Here is a 21,150-nt window from a genome sequence, read left to right on the forward strand (position 1 = left end):
TTTGCACAGTGACAGAAACTATCAACAGAACAAAAAGACCACCTACTGAATAAGAGAAGATATTTGAAAGCAATATATCTGATAAGGGGTTATTACCACAAATATACAAAGAACTCATACAACCCAACATCAAAAAAAAAAAAAAATCAACCCAAATTTAAAAAAGGGCAGAGGGCCTGAATAGACATTTTTCCAAAGAAGACATACAGATGGCCAAAAGGCACATGAAAAGATGCTCAATATCACTCATCATCAGGGAAATGCAAATCAAAACCATAATGAGATACCACTTCACACCTGTCAGATTGTCTATTATCAGTAAGTCAATAAATAACAAATGTTGGTAAGGATGTGGAGAAAAGGGAAACTGTGCACTGTGGGTGTGAGGGTAAATTGGTCCAGCCACTCTGGAAAACACTATAGAGGTTCCTCAAAAAATTAAAAATAAAACTACCATACAATTCAGCAATCCCACTTTGGGGTATTTATCCAAATAAAACAAAAATACTAACTCAAAATGATATATGCACCCCTATGTTCATTGCAGCATTAATTATAATAGCAAGATATGGAAGCAACCTAAGTGTTCATCAACACATGAATGGGTTAAGAAGGTGTGATGCATATATATAAAATGGAATATTATTCAGTCATAAAAATGAATGAAACCTTGCTATTTGCAAAAACATGATGAACCTACAGGGCAAGTAAAAAAGTGGTCAGACAGAGAATAACAAATGTCATATAATTTTACTTATCTGTGGAATCTAAAAACAAATAAAATAAATAAACAAAATAAAACATAAACTGACTCATAGATACAGAGAATAAACTGGTGGTTGCCAGAGGGGAGGTGGGTGTGGGGATGAGTGAAATAGGTGAGGGAGATTAAAAGGTACAAGTTTCCAGTTATAAAATAAATAAACCATAGAGATGTAATGTTCAGCATGGAAATATAGTCAACAATATTGTAACAAACTTTCATGGTGACAGATGGTAACTAGACTTATCCTGGTCTTCATTTTGTAATGTATAAAATATTAAATCACTATGTTGTACACCTAAAACTAATATAATATTGTAAGTCAATTATACTTCAATAAAAATATTTAGTAAAAACATGTTTTCAATGGATGCTTAAATAAAATATCATAACTGATATATATTCAGAGTCAGTACTTATAGAGAGCACAATAAGTATATTATTCCAATTTTGCAGATGGGGATCGTGAATATATAATAACTTTAAAATTTTACAAGATCATATGATGTCTACAATAAAATATATTTGAAAAACAGTTGATATATGTATTACATTTTAAATTATAATTTGACATCCTTGGAGATAACGCTTTTAAAATAAAATTCTCTCCTAAAGATGATTGAACACTGACACTCAATGGGAGAATCAGCAGAATCAATAGGATCTTATTTGAAATTGACATTCTCTATTTTAATTTTGTTTCTGTTTCTGTTTATTTATGTATTTATTTTTGTTTCACTGGAAAAGAAAGATAATGCTCAGTTTTAAAGGCTAAAAGTGTACAAGTTGCTTTGTTACAATAAAACTAAGTGTGTACACACACAAACACACACACACACACAAAGTAATCATAATTCAGACCCCTGTCTTACTCATTATATTGCATTTTTGAATACTAATATACTTGAAACTAAGTTTCCCGTAAAAACAGAAAAGCCACTGACTTTCCCATTAAGGAAATAATTTTATATAGCTTTATTAAATTGTATTGACTTTTATTTTGAGTTATGATGGAGAAGCTTGCTGCAAACAAATATACTCCATCAAGAATAAATGGGAGGGGGGAGCGAGAAGATGGCGGAAGAGTAAGACGCAGAGATCACCTTCCTCCTCACAGGTACATCCGAAATACATATACACATGGAACTTCTCCTATAGAACACCCACCGAACGCTGGCAGAAGACCTCAGACCTCCCAAAAGGCAAGAAATTCCCCACATACCTGGGTAGGGCAAAAGAAAAAAGAATAAACAGAGACAAAAGAATAGGGACGGGATCTGCACCAGTGGGAGGGAGCCTTGAAGGAGGAAAGGTTCCCACACACTAGAAGCCCCTTCGTGGCCGGAGTCTGCGGGTGGCGGAGGGGGCAAGCTTCGGAGCCATGGAGAAGAGCGCAGCAACAGGGTGCGGAGGGCAAAGCAGAGAGATTCCCGCAGAGGATCGGTGCCGACCAGCACTCACCAGCCCAAGAGGCTTGTCTGCTCATCTGCCGGGGCGGGTGGGGCTGGGAGCTGAGCCTCGGGCTTCAGTCAGATCCCAGGGAAAGGTCTGGAGTTGGCAGAGTGGAAACAGCCTGAAGGGGTTAGAGCACCATGGCTAGTGGGGAGGGAGTCCAGTTGAAGTCTGGAGCTGCCAAAGAGGCAAGAGACATTTTCTTTCCTCTTTGTCTCCTGGTGCGGGAGGAGAGGGGTTTAAGCGCACCACTTAAAGGAGCTCCAGAAACAGGCGAGGAGCTACCGAAGAGACAAGAGACTTTTTCTTGCCTCTTTGCTTCCTGGGGCGTGAGGAGAGGGGATTAAGGACACCGAGTAAAGGATCTCCAGAAACGGGTGTGAGCCATGGCTGTCAGCACGGACAACAGAGATGGGTGTGAGATGCTAGGGTTGCTACTGCCACCACCAAGAGGCCTGTGTGCGAACACAGGTCACTCTCCACACTGCCCCTCACGGGAGCCTGTGCAGCCTGCCACTGCAGGGGTCCCGGGATCCAGGGACAGCTTCTCCAGGAAAACGCACGATGCGCCTCGGGCCGGTGCAACGTCACGTCGGCCTCTGACGTCGCAGACTCGCCCCGCATCCGTGCCCCTCCCTCCCACCCGGCCTGTGCCAGAGCCCCCGAATCAGCTGCTCCTTTAACTCCATCCTGTCTGAGCGAATGGCAGATGACCTTGGACGACCTACACGCAGAGTCGGGGCCAAGTCCAAAGCTGAACCCCAGGAGCTGTGCGAACAAAGAGGAGAGGGGGAGGTTTCTCCCAGCAGCCTCAGAAGCAGCGGATTAAAGCTCCACAGTCAACTTGAAGAGCCCTGCATCTGTGGAAAACCTGAATAGACAGCTAAATATCCCAAGTTGAGGAGGTGGACTTTGGGAGCAAGATATACTATTATTTTCCCCTTTTTTCTTTTTGTGAGTGTGTATGCGTGTGCTGCTGTGTGAGATTTTGTCTGTATAGCTTTGTTTTCACCATTTGTCCTAGGGTTAGACTGATCCATTTTGGGTTTTTTTTTTTTTTTCTTTAATAGATATTTTTCTTCTTAATAATTATTTTTTATTTTAATAACTATATTTTAACCTACTTTATTTTGTGTTCTCCCTTTCTTTCTTCCTTTCTTCCCTCCATTCTTTCCTACTTCCCTCCTTCCTTCCTTCCTCCCTTCCTTTCTTTCTTCCTTCCTTTCTTTCTTCCTTCCTCCCTTCCTTTCTTCCTACCTCCCTTCCTTTCTTCCTTCCTTCCCTCCCTTCCTCCTTCCTTCCTTCCTTCCTTTCTTTCCTTTCTATTTTTTTCTCCTTTTTATTTTGAGCCATGTGGATTAAAGGCTCTTGGCACTCCAGCCAGGTGTCAAGGCTGTGTCTCTGAGGTGGGAGAACCAACCTCAGGACACTGGTCCACAAGAGACCTCCCAGCTCCACGTAATATCAAATGGCAAAAATCTGCCAGAGATCTCCATCTCAACACCAAGACCCAGCTTCACTCAAGGACCAGCAACGAACAGTGCTGGACACCCTATCCCCAACAAAGAGCAAGACAGATCTACAGCCCCACCCATTAGCAGAGGGGCTGCCTAAAATAATAATAAGGCTACCAACATCCCCATACACACCACCAGACATGGATCTGCCCACCAGAAAGGCAAGATCCAGCCTCATCCACCAGAACAGAGGCACTAGTACCCCCAACCAGGACACCTGCTCAACCCACTGAACCAACTTCAGCCACTGGGGACAACCACCAAAAACAGAGGGAACTATAAACCTGCAGCCTGCAAAAAGGAGACCCCAAACACAGTAAGATAAGCAAAATGAGAAGACAGAAAAACACAGAGGAGATAAAGGAGCAAGATAAAAACACACCAGACCTAACAAATGAAGAGGTAATAGCCAGTCTACCTGAAAAAGAATTCAGAATAATGATAGTAAGGATGATGCAAAATCTTGGAAATAGAATAGACAAATTGCAAGAAACAGTTAACAAGTACCTAGAAGAAATAAAGAGGAAGCAAGCAACGATGAGCAACACAATAAATGAAATGAAAAATACTCTAGATGGGATCAATAGCAGAATAACTGAGGCAGAAGGACGGATAAGTGACCTGGAAGATAAAATAGTGGAAATAACTACTGCACAGCAGAAGAAAGAAAAAAGAATGAAAAGAACTGAGGACAGTGTCAGAGACCTCTGGGACAACATTAAACGCACCAACATTGAAATTATAGGGGTCCCAGAAGAAGAAGAGAAAAAGAAAGGGACTGAGAAAATATTTGAAGAGATTATAGTTGAAAACTTCCCTAATATAGGAAATAGTCAATCAAGTCCAGGAAGCACAGAGAGTCCCATACAGGATAAACCCAAGGATAAATACACCAAGACACATAATAATCAAACTGTCAAAAATTAAATACAAAGAAAACATATTAAAAGCAGCAAGGGAAAAACAACAAATAACACACAAGGGAATCCCCATAAGGTTAACATCTGATCTTTCAGCAGAAAATCTACAAGCCAGAAGGGACTGGCAGGACATATTTCAAGTGACGAACGAAAAAAAACTACAACCAAGATTACTCTACCCAGCAAGGATCTCATTCAGATTTGATGGAGAAATTAAAACCTTTACAGACAAGCAAAAGCTGAGAGAGTTCAGCACCACCAAACCAGCTCTACAACAAATGCTAAAGGAACTTCTCTAGGCAAGAAACATAAGAGAAGGAAAAGACCTACAAGAACAACCTGAAACAATTAAGTAAATGGTAATAGGAACATACATATCAATAATTACCTTAAATGTAAATGGATTAAATGCTCCCACCAAAAGACACAGACTGGCTGAATGGATACAAAAGCAGGACCCATATGTACGCTGTCTACAAGAGAACCACTTCAGACCTAGGGACACTTACAGGCTGAAAGTGAGGGGATGGAAAAAGATATTCCATGCAAATGGAAATCAGAAGAAAGCTGGAGTGGCAATACTCATATCAGACAAAATAGACTTTAAAATAAAAACTATTACAAGAGACAAAGAAGGACACTACATAATGATCAAGGGATCGATCCATGAAGAAGATATAACAATTGTAAATATTTATGCACCCAACATAGGAGCACCTCAATACATAAGGGAAATACTAACAGCCATAAAAGAGGAAATCAACAGTAACACAATCATAGTAGGGAAATTTAACACCCCACTGTCACCAATGGACAGATCATCCAAAACGAAAATGAATAAGGAAACACAGGCTTTAAATGATACATTACACAAGATGGACTTAATTGATATTTATAGGACATTCCATCCAAAAACAACAGAATACACATTTTTCTCAAGTGCTCATGGAACATTCTCCAGGATACCTCATGTCTTGGGTCACAAATCTAGCCCTGGTAAATTTAAGAAAATTGAAATCGTATCAAGTATCTTTTCTGACCACAATTCTATGAGGCTAGATATCAATTACAGGAAAAGATCTGTAAAAAAATACAAACACATGGAGGCTAAATGATACACTACTTAATAACGAAGTGATCACTGAAGAAATCAAAGAGGAAATCAAAAAGTACTTAGAAACAAATGACAATGGAGACAAAACGACCCAAAACCTATGGGATACAGCAAAAGCAGTTCTAAGAGGGAAGTTTATAGCAATACAATCATACCTTAAGAAACAGGAAGCATCTCAAATAAACAACCTAACCTTGCACCTAAAGCAATTAGAGAAGGAAGAACAAAAAAAACCCCAAATTTAGTAGAAGGAAAGAAATAATAAAGATCAGATCAGAAATAAATGAAAAAGAAATGAAGGAAACAATAACAAAGATCAATAAAAGTAAAAGCTGGTTCTTTGAGAAGATAAATAAAATTGATAAACCATTAGCTAGACTCATCAAGAAAAAAAGGGAGAAGACTCAAATCAATAGAATTAGAAATGAAAAAGGAGATGTAACAACGGACACTGCAGAAATACAAAAGATTATTAGAGATTACTACAAGCAACTCTATGCCAATAAAATGGACAACTTGGAAGAAATGCACAAAATCTTAGAAGTGAGCAACCTGCTGAGACTGAACCAGGAAGAAATAGAAAATACGAACAGACCAATCACAAGCACTGAAATTGAAACTGTGATTCAACAGTTTCCAAAAAAAAGCCCAGGACAAGATGGCTTCACAGGAGAATTCTATCAAACATTTAGAGAAGAGCTAACACCTATCCTTCTCAAACTCTTCCAAAAGAGAGCAGAGGGAGGAACACTCCCAAACTCATTCTATGAGGCCACCATCACCCTGATACCAAAACCAGACAAAGACGTCACAAAGAAAGAAAACTACAGGCCAATATCACTGATGAACATAGATGCAAAAATCCTCAACAAAATACTAGCAAACAGAATCCAACAGCACATTAAAAGGATCATACACCATGATCAAGTGGGGTTTATTCCAGGAATGCAAGGATTCTTCAATATACACAAATCAATCAATGTGATACACCATATCAACAAACTGAAGGAGAAAAACCATATGATCATCTCAAGAGATGCAGAGAAAGCTTTTGACAAAATTAAACACCCATTTATGATAAAAACTCTGCAGAAAGTAGGCTAGAGGGAACTTTCCTCAACATAATAAAGGCCGTCTATGACAAACCCACAGCCAGCATCATTCTCAATGGTGAAAAACTGAAACCATTTCCACTAAGATCAGGAACAAGACAAGGTTGCCCACTCTCACCACTCTTATTCAACCTAGTTTTGGAAGTTATAGCCACAACAATCAGAGAAAAAAAGAAATAAAAGGAATCCAAGTAGGAAAAGAAGTAAAGCTGTCACTGTTTGCAGATGCCATGATACTATACATAGAGAATACTAAGGATGCTACCAGAAACCTCTAGAACTAATCAATGAATTTGGTAAAGTAGCAGGATTCAAAATTAAGGCACAGAAATCTCTGGCATTCTTATACACTAATGATGAAAAATCTAATAGTGAATTTAAGAAAACACTCCCATTTACCATTGCAACAAAAAGAATAAAATATCTAGGAATAAACCTATCTAAGGAGACAAAAGACTTGTATGCATAAAACTTTAAGACACTGATGAAAGAAATTAAAGATGATACAAATAGATGGAGAGATATACCATGTTCTTGGATTGGAAGAATCAACATCATGAAAATGACTCTATTACCCAAAACAATCTACAGATTCAATGCAATCCCTATCAAATTACCACTGGCATTTTTTACAGAACTAGAACAAAAAATTTCGCAATTTGTATGGAAACACAAAAGACCCCGAATAGCCAAAGCAATCTTGAGAATGAAAAATGGAGCTGGAGGAATCAGGCTCCCTGAATTCAGACTATACAAAAGTCTACAGTAATCAAGGCAGTATGGTACTGGCACAAAAATAGAAATATATATCAATGGAAGAGGATAGAAAGCCCAGAGATAAACCCACACACATATGGTCACCTTATCTTTGATAAAGGAGGGAAGGATATACAGTGGAGAAAAGACAGCCTCTTCAATAAGTGGTGCTGGGAAAACTGGACAGCTACCTGTAAAAGTATGAAATTAGAACACTCCTTAACACCACACACAAAAAGAAACTCAAAACTGGTTAAAGACCTAAATGTAAGGCCAGACACTATCAAACTCTTAGAGGAAAACATAGGCAGAACACTCTATGACATAAGTCACAGCAAGATCCTTTCTGACCCATCTCCTAGAGAAATGGAAATAAAAACAAAAAGAAACAAATGGGATCTAATGAAACTTAAAAGCTTTTGCACAGCAAAGGATACCATAAACAAGACCAAAGACAACCCTCGTAATGGGAGAAAATATTTGCAAATGAAGCAACTGAGAAAGGATTAATATCCAAAATTTATAAGCCACTCAGGCAGCTCAATAACAAAAAAAACAAACAATCCAATCCAAAAATGGGCAGAAGAACTAAATAGACATTTCTCCAAAGAAGATATACAGATTGCCAACAAAAAAATGAAAGAATGCTCAACATCATTAATCATTAGAGAAATGCAAATCAAAACTACAATGAGATATCATCTCACACCGGTCAGATTGGCCATCATCAAAAACTCTAGAAACAATAAATGCTGGAGAGGGTGTGGAGAAAAGGAACCCTCTTGCACTGCTGGTGGGAATGTAAAATGATACAGCCACTATGGAGAACAGTATGGAGGTTCCTTAAAAAACTACAAATAGAACTACCATACGACCCAGCAATCACACTACTGGGCATATACCCTGAGAATACCATAATTCAAAAAGAGTCATGTACCAAAATGTTTATTGCAACTCTATTTACAATAGCCAGGACATGGAGGCAACCTAAGTGTCCATCAACAGATGAATGAATAAAGAAGATGTGGCACATATATACAATGGAATATTACTCAGCCATAAAAAGAAATGAAGCTGAGTTATTTTTAATGAGGTGGATAGACCTGGAGTCTGTCATACAGAGTGAAGTAAGTCAGAAGGAGAAAAACAAATACCATATGCTAACACATATATATGGAATCTAAGGGGAAAAAAAGTCATGAAGAGATTAGTGGTAGGACGGGAATAAAACACAGACCTACTAGAGCATGGACTTGAGGATATGGGGAGGGGGAAGGGTAAGCTGTGATGATGTGAGAGAGTGGCAGGGACATATACACACTACCAAATGTAAACTAGATAGCTAGTGGGAAGCAGCCACATAATACAGGGAGATAAGCTCGGTGCTTTGTGACCACCTAGAGGGGTGGGATAGGGAAGGTGGGAGGAAGGGAGATGCAAGAGGGAAGAGATATGGGAACATATGTATATGTATAACTGATTCACTTTGTTGTAAAGGAGAAACTAACACACTATTGTAAAACAGTTATACTCAAATAAAGATGTTAAAAAAAAAGAATAAATGGGAAAATTAAGCTGACATTTTTCTCAGCTTTATTTAAGTATAATTGACAAAGAAAATTGTAAGATATACAATGTACAATGTGGTGTTTTGATATATGTATAAATTATGAAAGAAATACCCCCATATTCATCACCTCACATATTTACTTTTTTGGTGAGAATATCTCTGTTAGAAAATTTCAGTTATATACTACAGTGATATAAACTATAGTCATAATGTTATACATTGGCTCCTCAGACCTTATTAATGTCATAACTGAAAGTTTGTACCCTTTTACCAATCTCTCCCTATTTGCCTACCGCCAGCCCCTGACAACCGCTATCTACTCTCTGCTTCTAAGAGTTAGACATTTTTTAGTTTCCACATATAAGTGATAACATGCATCTGAAGAAAATTATTATTAGCTTAAATACTGTTTTAAATGTAAGATACTTTATGGAAACCTCATGCTAACCACAATGCAAAAGCTTTGTATATTTACTATAGTAAATATACAAAAGGTAAAGAGAAAGGAATCAAGGCATACCCCTATAGAAAATCATCAAATAACAACAGAATATTTCAGAGCTTGTGATTGGTGTGTTAATATTTTCTATTTCTTCCTAGTTCAGTCTTGAAAGGTTGTACAAAAGCCCAAGGATGATATGGCTTCACAGGTGAATTCTGCCAGACATTTACAGCAGAGCTAACACCTATCCTGCTCAAAATCTTCCAAAATATAGCAGAGGGAGAAAAACTCCCAAACTCATTCTACGCGGCCACCACCACCCTGATACCAAAACCAGACAAAGGTGTGACAAAGAAAGAAAACTAAAGACCAATATCACTGATGAATATAGGTGCAAAAATCCTCAACAAAATACTAGCAAACAGAATCCAACAGCACATTAAAAGGATCATACACCTTGATCAAGTGAGGTTTATCCCAGGAACGCAAGGATTCTTTAATATACACAAATCAATCAATGTGATATACCATATTAACAAACTGAAGGATAAAAACCATATGATAAACTCAATAGATGCAGAGAAAGCTTGTGACAAAATTCAACACTGATTTATCATAAAAACTCTCCAGAATGTGGGCATAGAGGGAACCTACCTCAACATAATAAAGGCCATATATGACAAATCCACACTCAACATCATTCTCAATGGTGAAAAACAGAAAACATTTCCTCTAAGATCAGGAACAAGACAAGGTTGCCCACTCTAACCACTATTATTCAACATAGTTTTGGAACTTTTAGCAACAGCAGTCAGAGAAGAAAAAGAAATAAAAGGAATCCAAATCAGAAAAGAAGAAGTAAAGCTGTCACTGTTTGCAGATTACATGATACTATACATAAAGAACCCTAAAGATGGTACCAGCAAACTCTTAGAGCTAATCAATGAATTTGGTAAAGTAGAAAGATACAAAATTAATGAACAGAAATATCATGCATTCTTATACACTAATGACAAAAAATCTGAAAGAGAAATTAAGGAAACACTCCACTTGACCATTGCAACAAAAACAATAAAATACCTAGGAATATACCTTCCTAAGGAGGCAAGAGATCTGTATGCAGAAAACTATAAGAAATTTTTTTCTTACACATTAGGAAGAAAGAGATATCAAATAAACAATCTAACAATCTAACTTAAACCTTAAGGAACTAAAAAACAAAAAAAGCCAAAAGTTAGCATAATGAAGAAAATAAGAATGATTAGAATGGAAATAAGTGAAATAGAGACTAAAAAGACATCAGAAAAGATCAATGAAACTAAGGGCTGCTTCTCTGAAAAAAATAATAAAATTGACAAAATTTTAGCTAGACTTGCCAAGAAAAAAAGAGAGGACTCAAATAATAAAATTTTAAGTGTAAGAGCAGTTATTACAACAGGTGCTACACACACACAAAGGATTATGAGACTTCTATAAATAATTATATAACAAAATAAATTGGACAACCTAGAAGAAGAGGATACATTTTTAGAACATATAACCTACTGAATCATGAAGACTGAATCATGAAAAAATGAAAAGACAAATTACTAGTATGGAATTTGAACCAGTATCAGGAACAGATGGCTTCATGAGTGAATTCTATCAAACATTTAAAAAAGAATTTATACAAATTCCTCTCAAACTTTTCCAAAAATTGATAAGAAAAGAACATTTTCAAACTCATTTTACAAGGCCAGCATTAGCCTGATACCAAAGCCATACAAGAACCCTACAAGAAAAGAAAAGGTCAATAATCCCAATGAATTTAGGTACAGAAATTCTCAGCAAAGTATTAGCAAACAAAATTAAACTATGCTTTAAAAGGAACATACACCTTGTTCAAATGGGATTTATTTCAGAGATACAAAGATAGTTCAACATCTGCAATTCAATCAATGTGATACACCAACTTACAAAATTGAAGGATGAAAATCACATGATCACCTCAATAGATGCAGAAAAGTCATTTGATAAAATTCAACATCCACTTATGGTGGAAACTCGCAACAAAGTAAGTGTAAGGGGGATGTACCTCAACATAATAAAGACCATCTATGGCAATCCCGTAGCTAATATCACACTAACAGTGAAATTCTGAAAGCTTTTACTCTAAGATCAGGAACAGGACAAGGATGACTACACTTGTCACTTTTTTCAACAGAGTATGGGGTGTCCTGCTGAGAATAATCAGAGAAGAAAAAGAAATATAAATCATCTAAATGGAAAAGAAGTAAATTGTCCTTATTTTCAGATAACATGATATGTACAGAGAACTCTAAAGATTCCATCAAAAGCTCTTACAACTAATAAAGAATTTCACTAAATTTGCAGGATACCAACTCAACATTTTTTTAAGTTGCATTTCTATACACCAATAATGAGCTATCAGAAGGAGAAATTAAGAAAAGAATCCTATTTACAATAGCATCAAAAGGAATAAAGTACTAAGGAATAAATTTAAGCAGGGAGATGGAAGACCAGTATATAAAAACCTGTACAATACATTGATTGAATAAGTTGAAGAAGACTTAAATGAAAAGATGTCTCATGGACTGGGGGCTTTAAAAATTATACTGAGTGCACTTCTCTGTGTGTCACAAAATTACTTGTCATGCTCATTGCATTAATTCTTATAGTGACGTTTTTCCTGGGCAAAGTTTTGTGATTCTTAAAAGCAGGATGTTGATATTATTCATTATTGGGTTTTTTCTGCACCTACAAAAACTTCAGAGTAAAGGCCTCCAATATTTATGGGTTGAATTTAATTGACTTGAAATGGGACTGTATTAAATTGTGTTTAACTACATGATAAAATAAAAATTATCTTTTCAGAAAGTATTTGATACTTTAAGATCCAGGATATTTTATAAGTAACACTGATATGAAATTAGTAAATAGCATAACTAATACAGGAATGGACTTGCCACTTCTAATAATGAACATGGAAAATGTTATCCTTTTATCTTGATAAATATGTTGAGTTATGATACAAAACTGTAAAATAATTTTGTAAAATAAAAGGGATCTTTACTTTTTTTAATTTGTCTCATTTTTTAGGCCATAAAAGAGTAAATTTAAGATACGACATTTTACAGCAATGTGAATACATTTCATTTTTAATAATAATTAGGAAAATTTACATTTCCATCTTTAAGTAAACATTTTTCTTAAGTGTCATTAATCTATGTGACTGAAAAGATATGTTTTTTATCATTTAAAAAGGACTAGATTGTCAATCACTATTTAATCAGTGAATGCAAAAGGATTTGTTTAATAAAGAAGCTAAATTGTTAAATATTGATATTTTACCTCCACTTAACTTTTTCCCCCAAACAAGATATATGTCATTCTTTTAATATTGCTGGCAAGAATGGATTAGAATCTTGCAAATTTGTATAGGTAAGAAGTTTGAACTGAATAGATAATTCATTCCTATTATAACTTAACCTTCAGCAAACCTGAAACTACTTTGTTCTAAACAAATTATATACAATTCAATACAAATTCAATACAATTCAACTCAATACAAATGTATAGGTGTAGTTATAAAATTTATGAATTACATTTATTCATTTGTATTGAATTATATTGAATGAGTTCTCAATGGGTGGAGCTCAAAATGAAAAGAAAGGACTAAGAATTGAAATAGTAACGAGATGGAGAACTATGACAGGAAAAATCTCTTAATGATAAAAGAGAAGAAATCAATACAACTTTTGAGAACAAGGAAGTCTTGTAAATTAACTGAATGAACTCTGCATTAAGATATCACATAAAGGTGACCATGCACAAGTCTATCATAAAATTAAATAGATTTTGGACAAAAACCACAACTGATGTAATATCTGCTTTTTATAAGTATATGGTCAAACATGAGTCTGGGTTTACTGCAGGAAGTGAAAACTGTGTTAGGTATTTTAAGCAGAAAAAGAAGTAACATATGTAATTGTGAGGAGTGGGGGTATGGGCTCCTGTCTGGGCTGCCAGTATTATCTCCCTGAATATCACAAAACTGACCTGCCAAGGGAACTGTTATTTGTGCTGTGATACAGAGGGTAGGAAACTGCCTGTTGAGTTTTTGAGTCCAAGAGAACATGGTCATTACTGATGGGACATCCATGGCCACTAGCACCTCTTGACCCCTTTGAAACTGGAGACTAGACCCTAGAAAAGTACTGCAGAAAATCATCAAACAGCCATGATCAAGCTGCTGAGCTCAAAACAGTAGCAGAAAGATAGCTTCCACCTCATTTTTGCCTTTCAAAATTTACTCAATTGTTTCTAATTAGCAAAGCAATTAAATTCAAAACCCAAGCTTGCAAGGAAACTTAATAAATATAGTTTTAAATTTTATAGCCCTGATAGTTTAGTAATTTATGAAAAACTATGGGAATAGATGTTAAACACCTACCAACACATCTAATATATTTGCAGCTAGTATCTTTATTAGTTATCTATCACTGTGTAACAAAGTAACATAAAATGAGATGGCTTAAAATTAAACAATAAATATTTGTTATTCATAATGGGTCAGGAATCAGGTGATGTTAGATGGGTGCCTCTGCCTCAAGGTCTCTAACAAGACCCCAATCATTGTGTCACCTGGGCCTGTGATCTCATCTGAAAGCTTGACTGGGGAAGAATCCACTTTCATGTGGTTTTTGGTAGGATTCAGTTACTTGCTGGAGTTGGCCTGGGTTTCCCTCCCTCAGCTCTTAGCCACAAGTATCTGGACAATATGTGGGCTGACTTCTCTGAGAGTGAACAAGGGAGGGAGAGAACACAATCAAGACATAAATTATAGCCTTTTTATAACCTAATCCCAGTAGTGAAATTCCATCACTTTTGCTCTACTTCATTATTAAAAGTTAGTCACTAGGTCCAGCTCACAGTAAAGAGGAAGGGATCACACAGGTAGGAATAATTGGGAGCTACCTCAAATGCTATCAACAGCATCTTATGTCCTTGATTCATGTGATTGCATTCTTCACCTATTTCTCATGTCATATTTTATTATTTTCATTGGAAACAACAAAAATTAAATTATTATCTTCTCATTTTTAATTTGCTATTTTTATCATGTTAAGCATTATTCAAAAACATTAATGGTATAGACAGCATGTTTCCAAAAATGATTTTCTCATTCATGACAAAGCTCTTCAATAATGAGTCCTTTAATAGTAAAAATACAAGGAGAGGAACAAGATGGCAGAGTAGGATGTGGAGCTCACCTTCCCCCACAAACACACCAAAAATACATCTATATGTGGAACATTTTCACAGAAAACCAACTGGAAACTGGCAGAAGATCTTTATACAACAAAAACTACAAGAAAGATCTCCACATAACCAGGTACAACAACAACAAAAGTCATCATGATGAGTCCAGCATCCTGCGAGGGATCTGTGAAGGAGAGAATGTCCACAGGGGCAGGCTCTTGCCCTGGGAAGCCCCCTCACCTGCTGGGAGTTCTGCTTGGGCAGATAGAAGTGCTGGATGGGCCTGGACTCTGCTCACAGGGAGAATGTGTGAGCTGGCTTGCTAGCAATCAGGACAGAGACAGACCAGCACCAACAGCTGCCACCTCACCACACTTCCCAATGCAAAATGCTTGTTTGGGGTTGGGGGGGTGGCTGCTGGTACACACAGCAGCTAGGTGCTCAATCTCAGGAAGATGGGTCCTGGTAAAGAACTCTGTCTAGCTGCCTGGAGACACCCCCAAAAGCCTAGTGTGTGGTCTGGGCTGAAAGAGCCATTGTCAGCCCACACACCATGGGTTTAGGTCCAGTACCAGAGTCACTTGTCAGCACATGCACAACAGTGCACAGCTCTGGCATTGGAGCTCACTGTTGTGTTCATAGGGCAGGTATGGGAGAGGCCACAGTGGATTTTGTTGGCACACATATTGGGTGGCACCACAGAAATGCTGATCTTGGGTGGACAGCCTCTAAGGAGAAGTACACAGAGGTTCTCTTCTCAGTGGGAGTGCTCCAGTTCTGCCCACCCTACACTGCAACTTGGAGCCTAATCTGGGCAGACAGGTCCTAGAAGACGTCAGCCACAGTGGCAGGAACAGTCTCAGGTGGCAACACAACCACTTCAATTTCTGCAGCAAAAAAAAAACCCCACCCCAGCACCAGCCTACAACTAAATCTGGGATGAACACAGCAAAGAAAAGGACAGGACTTTGGGCTGTTTCTGGGCAGAACTGCAGAAACCTGCATGGGTAATGCATAGGTTTGCTGTGACCACACAGGCCTTACTTGCTTCAGTGAGCCTCCTTTGGGACAAAGCATGCACTCAAGGGCAATGGAGCCTTATCAAACATGACTCAGAGCTTCTACTGAAAAACCAGAGAGCAGATCCCACCCCCAATAAGGCTGTGAGAGCCACAGAGAAAAGAGGATGCCCTGCCCATCCAACATCCAGTGCAAGCTCTGGACACCACAACACTAATCACATCCCCTATAAAGGAGATAAGAGCCAGCATACTCTGAGGAAAAACATGGCTGGTATCCATACAAAAACAGCTCTCTCACCAAAAACACTGGATTCATACAGTGAACATACGGACACTCCCACATCAAAACACCTCTTTGGGCTTCCCTGGTGGCACAGTGGTTGAGAATCCGCCTGCCGATGCAGGGGACATGGGTTTGTGCCCTGGTTTGGGAAGATCCCACATGCCATGGAGCAGCTGGGCCCGTGAGCCATGGCCACTGAACCTGTGCATCCAGAGCCTGTGCTCCGCAACGGGAGAGGCCACAACAATGAGAGGCCCATGTACTGGAAAACAAACAAACAAACATAAAACACCCCTTCAAAACCACAATTGATAAATGTTTATCCTAAATTCAAAGAGACAGAGAAAATTAAGTAAAATGAAATGGCAGAGGAAATACTCCCAATTAAAAGAATAAGAAAATCCACTGAAAGAAAAGTAATGAAACAGACTTCCAGTCTACTAGACCCTGAGTTTAAAAGGAGATAATAAAAATGCTAAAAGAATTAAGAAAAATTATCAATAGAAATGTGAATAACTGTAACAAGTAACTAGAAATTATAAAGAGGAAGCATTCAGAATTAACTCAATTAACATGATAAAAATCAATCTAGAAGCAATGAATAGTTGACTAAATAATGAAGAACAAACAAGTGATCTGGAAAATAGATTAATGGAAATCATCCAATCAGAACAGCAGGCAGAAAGACAAATTTTTAAAAATGAAAGCAACATACAAGATCTATGGGATAATATAAATGATGTAAACCTATGCAAAATAGGGTTTCCAGAAGGAGAAGAGAGAGAGAAGGGGATTAAAAATACATATGAAGGTGCAGGATCAAGATGGCAGAGGAGTAGGAAGTGGAGCTCACTTTCTCCCCACAGATACAACAAAAATACATCTACATGTGGAATGACTCTCACAGAACATTTATTGAATGCTGGCAGAAGACCTCAGATTTCCAAAAGACCACGAAAATCTCCACATAACTGTGTAGGGAAAAAGGAAAAAAAAAGAGAGAGAGAGAGAGTGAGAGAAAGAAATCAGGATGGGACCTGCATCTCTTGGGAGGGAACTGTGAAGGAGGAAATGTTTCCATACACTTGGAAGTCCCCTCACTGGTGGGGGTGAACTTTGGAGCCTCAGATAACACAGTGACAGGTGTGCGGAGGGCAAAACAGAGAGAGATCTACACAGAGGATTGGTGCTGACCAGCACTCACCAGCCTGAGATGCTTGCCCGCTCACCTGCCAGTGCAGGTAGGGGCTGGATGATGAGGCTCAGGCTTCTGAGGTCAGACTCCATGGAGAGGGCTGGGCTTGGCTGCATGAAGACAGTCAAAGGAGGCCAGGATTTGTGCACTACAGCTGAGGAGTCTGGGAAGAAGCCTGCACCCGCCAGAGAGACAAGGGACCATTGTTGGGGGGTGCATGAGGAGAGGGGTAACCCACCATAGGAGCTTTTTTGTGAGCTCACAGGTGGCAGTGCACCGCCTACACAAGCTCCAGGGACAGGCGCAGGCCATGGCTGCTATCTCAAACCCCAGAGGTGGACACAGACTGTTACTGCTGCTGCCACTGCCACCAAGGTTCTGGTGAGCCAGGGCAGGTCACTGCCCACACCTTCCCAGAAGCCTGCACAGCCTGCCATTGCCAAGGGTCCCTTGATCCAGGGCCAACTTCTCCAAGAGAGTGCATGATGCACCCTAGGCTGTTACTACTTCATACCGGCCTCTGCAGCCACAGGCACATCATGCACATCCCAATTGTGGACATCAGCTACTGCCTTAGCCCACTCTCATCTGGGTGGAGAACAGACACCTGAAGATGTTTCACAAGGAGAAGCGGGACCAAAACCAAACCTGAGCCCCAGGGTAGGTGTGACTAAGGAAAAGGAATGGAAATCTCTTCTTGCAGTTGCTAAAGCTGAAGATTAAATCCCCGTGATCAGCCTGGTAAACCCTGCATCTGTGGAATATCTGAATGGACAAGCATTCCCATAACTGACACCTGTCTAACCTTAACAGCTGTGGACTTTGGGGGCAAATACACATGTGAGTTGACTCAGGTCAGAGTGTGAACTGTTCCCACAGGGCACAAGCAGGTCCAGAGCCCTACCTAGAGTTATTGGGGGGCCTCCTGGGGAGGCCGGGTTTGGCTGAGTCTCACTGTGGGGGCAAGGGCACTGAAGGCTGAGGCCACAGGAAAATACTATTATTACTAATTTATTTTTGTTTTGTTTTGTTCTGTGGTTGTTGGTTTTTATTATTTATTTTTTCTTTTCTTTTATTAAAGTTTTCATATATTCTCTATTTTTCATTTTTATTTTACTTTTTCACTGATTAAAGTTTTTCCCTTGTTTTTTCTCTGTTTTGTTTTGTTTTTACCTTTTTTCTTTTTTCTTCTTTTGATAATTTTTGTGTATTTGTTTTATGTTTTCTTTCCAGTTTAATTTTGCTTTATGCCATCATTTTGTTTTTATTACTTTTGTTTTTATTGTTTGTTTTGGTTTTAGGTTCTTTTGTTGGTTTGGTAGTTCTCTTGTTTTTTGTTTTCTTTGTTTTTGTTTCTTTCCTTTTTTTCCGTGTGTTTTTGTTTCGGTTTTGGTTTGTTTGGTTTTGCTTTTAACATTTGTCTTAGGTTTTCTTTCTCTGTTTGTTTTCTTTTCCTTTGTTTTTATTGTTGTTGCTGCAGTTTGCTTGTTTGGGTCTTTGCTATTTGTCTTGGATATTGTTTCTTCAGTTCCTTCCCCACCGCTCTTTTTCTTTTTCTCCATGCCAGGTGGCTTGTGGGGTCTTGGTTCACCTTCCAGGGGTCAGGCCTGAGCCTCAGGGCTGGGATCACCAAGTGCAGGATGTAGGACCACCAGAGGATCCCCAACTCCAGGGAATATTAATTGGTGAGAGCTCTCCTGGAGGTTCCCATCTTGACACAAAGACTGGGCCCCACTCAACTGCCTGCAGGCTACAATGCTGGATGCCTCACTCCAAACAACGAGCAAGACAGGAACACAACCCCACCCATCAACAGACTGGCTGTCTAAAATCATACTAAGCTCACAGACCCCCCAAAACATACCACCTGATGCAGTGCTGCCCTTCAGAGGAATAAGACTCAACTCGACAAACTACAGAGCAGGAACCATTCCATCCCACTAGGAAGCCTACACAAGCCCCTGTACCAACCTGACCCACCAGAGGGTACACACCAGAAAAAAGAGGAACTACAAACCTGCAGCCAGCAGAAAGGAGACCTCAAACACAGTAAATTTTAAAAATGAGATGACAGAGAAATATGGTGCAGAAGAAGGAGCAAAGTAAAAACCCACAAGAGCAAATAAATGAAGAGGAAATAAGCAACCTACCTGAAAAAGAATTCACACTAATACATAAGGCAGATACTAACAGCCATAAAAGAAGAAATTGGCAGTAACACAATAATACTGGGGGACTTTAACATCTCACTTACACCAATGGACAGATCATCCAGACAGAGAAAATAAATAAGGAAACACAAGTAAAATTGTACTTTTAGATATCATTTTAATGATATCTAAAATGATACTTAGATATACTTTTAAGTCTAACCTGATAGACTTTATTGACATTTATAGGACATTCCATCTGAAAGCAGCAGAATACACTTTCTTCCCAAGTGCACACAAACATTCTACAGGATAGATCACATCTTGGGTCAAAAATCAAGCCTCAGTAAATTTTAGAAAATTGAAATTGTATCAAGCATCTTTTCCAACCACAATGCTATGAGATTAGAAATCAATTACAGGAAAAAAAAACTATAAAATAAACTCATGGAGTCTAAACAATACACTACTAAATAACCAAGAGATAACTGAAGAAATCAAACAGGAAATTTAAAAATACATAGAAAAAAATGACAATGAAAACATGATGACCCAAAACCTATGGGATGCAGCAAAAGCAGTTCTAAGAGGGAAGATTATAGCAATACAATCTCATCTCAAGAAATAAGAAAAATCTCAAAGAACAACTTAACCTTACACATAAAGCAAATAGAGAAAGAAGACCAAACAAAACCCAAAGTTAGTAGAGGGAAAGAAATCATAAAATCAGAGCAAAAAGAAAAGTAATAGAAATGAAGAAAACCATAGCAAAGATCAATAAAACAGAAAGTTGGTTCTTTAAAAGATAAATAAAATTGATAAAACTTTAGCTAGATTCATCAAGAAAAAAAGGGAGAGGACTCAAATCAATAAAATTAGAAATGAAAAAGGAGAAGTTACAACTGAAACTCGGGACATACAAAGGATCATAAGAGACTACCACAAGCAACTACATGACAATAAAATGGACAACCTGGAAGAAATGGACAAATTCTTAGAAATGTACAACCTACCAAGACTGAGCTGGGAAGAAATAGAAAATACGAACAGAGCAATCACAAGGAATGAAATTGAAACTGTGATTAAAAATCGTCCAATAAACAAAAGCCCAGGACCAGATGGTTTCACAAAGCAAATTCTATTAAATATTTAGAGAAGAGCTAACACCTATCCTTCCAAAACTCTGGCAAAAAATTGCAGTGGGTGAAACACACCCAAGCTCATTCTATGAGGCCACCATCACCTTGATACCAAAACCAGACAAAGATATCATAAAAAAGGAAAATTACAGACCAATATCACTGACGAACACAAACACAAAAATCCTCAACAAAATACTAGCAAACAGAATCCAACAACACATTAAAAGGATCATACACCACAATCAAGTGTGATTTATCTGAGGGATGCAAGGATTCTTCAATATACACAAATCAATCAATGTAATATGCCATGTTAACTAATTGAATAAAAACAATATGATCATCTCAATAGTTGCAGAACAAGCTTTTGACAAAATTCAACTCCCATTCAAAATAAAACTTTCCAGAAAGTGGACATAGAGGGAACCTACCTCAACATAATAAAGGCCA

The sequence above is a fragment of the Kogia breviceps genome, chromosome 6, assembly GCF_026419965.1.
Source record: "Kogia breviceps isolate mKogBre1 chromosome 6, mKogBre1 haplotype 1, whole genome shotgun sequence".
NCBI lineage: Eukaryota > Metazoa > Chordata > Mammalia > Artiodactyla > Physeteridae > Kogia > Kogia breviceps.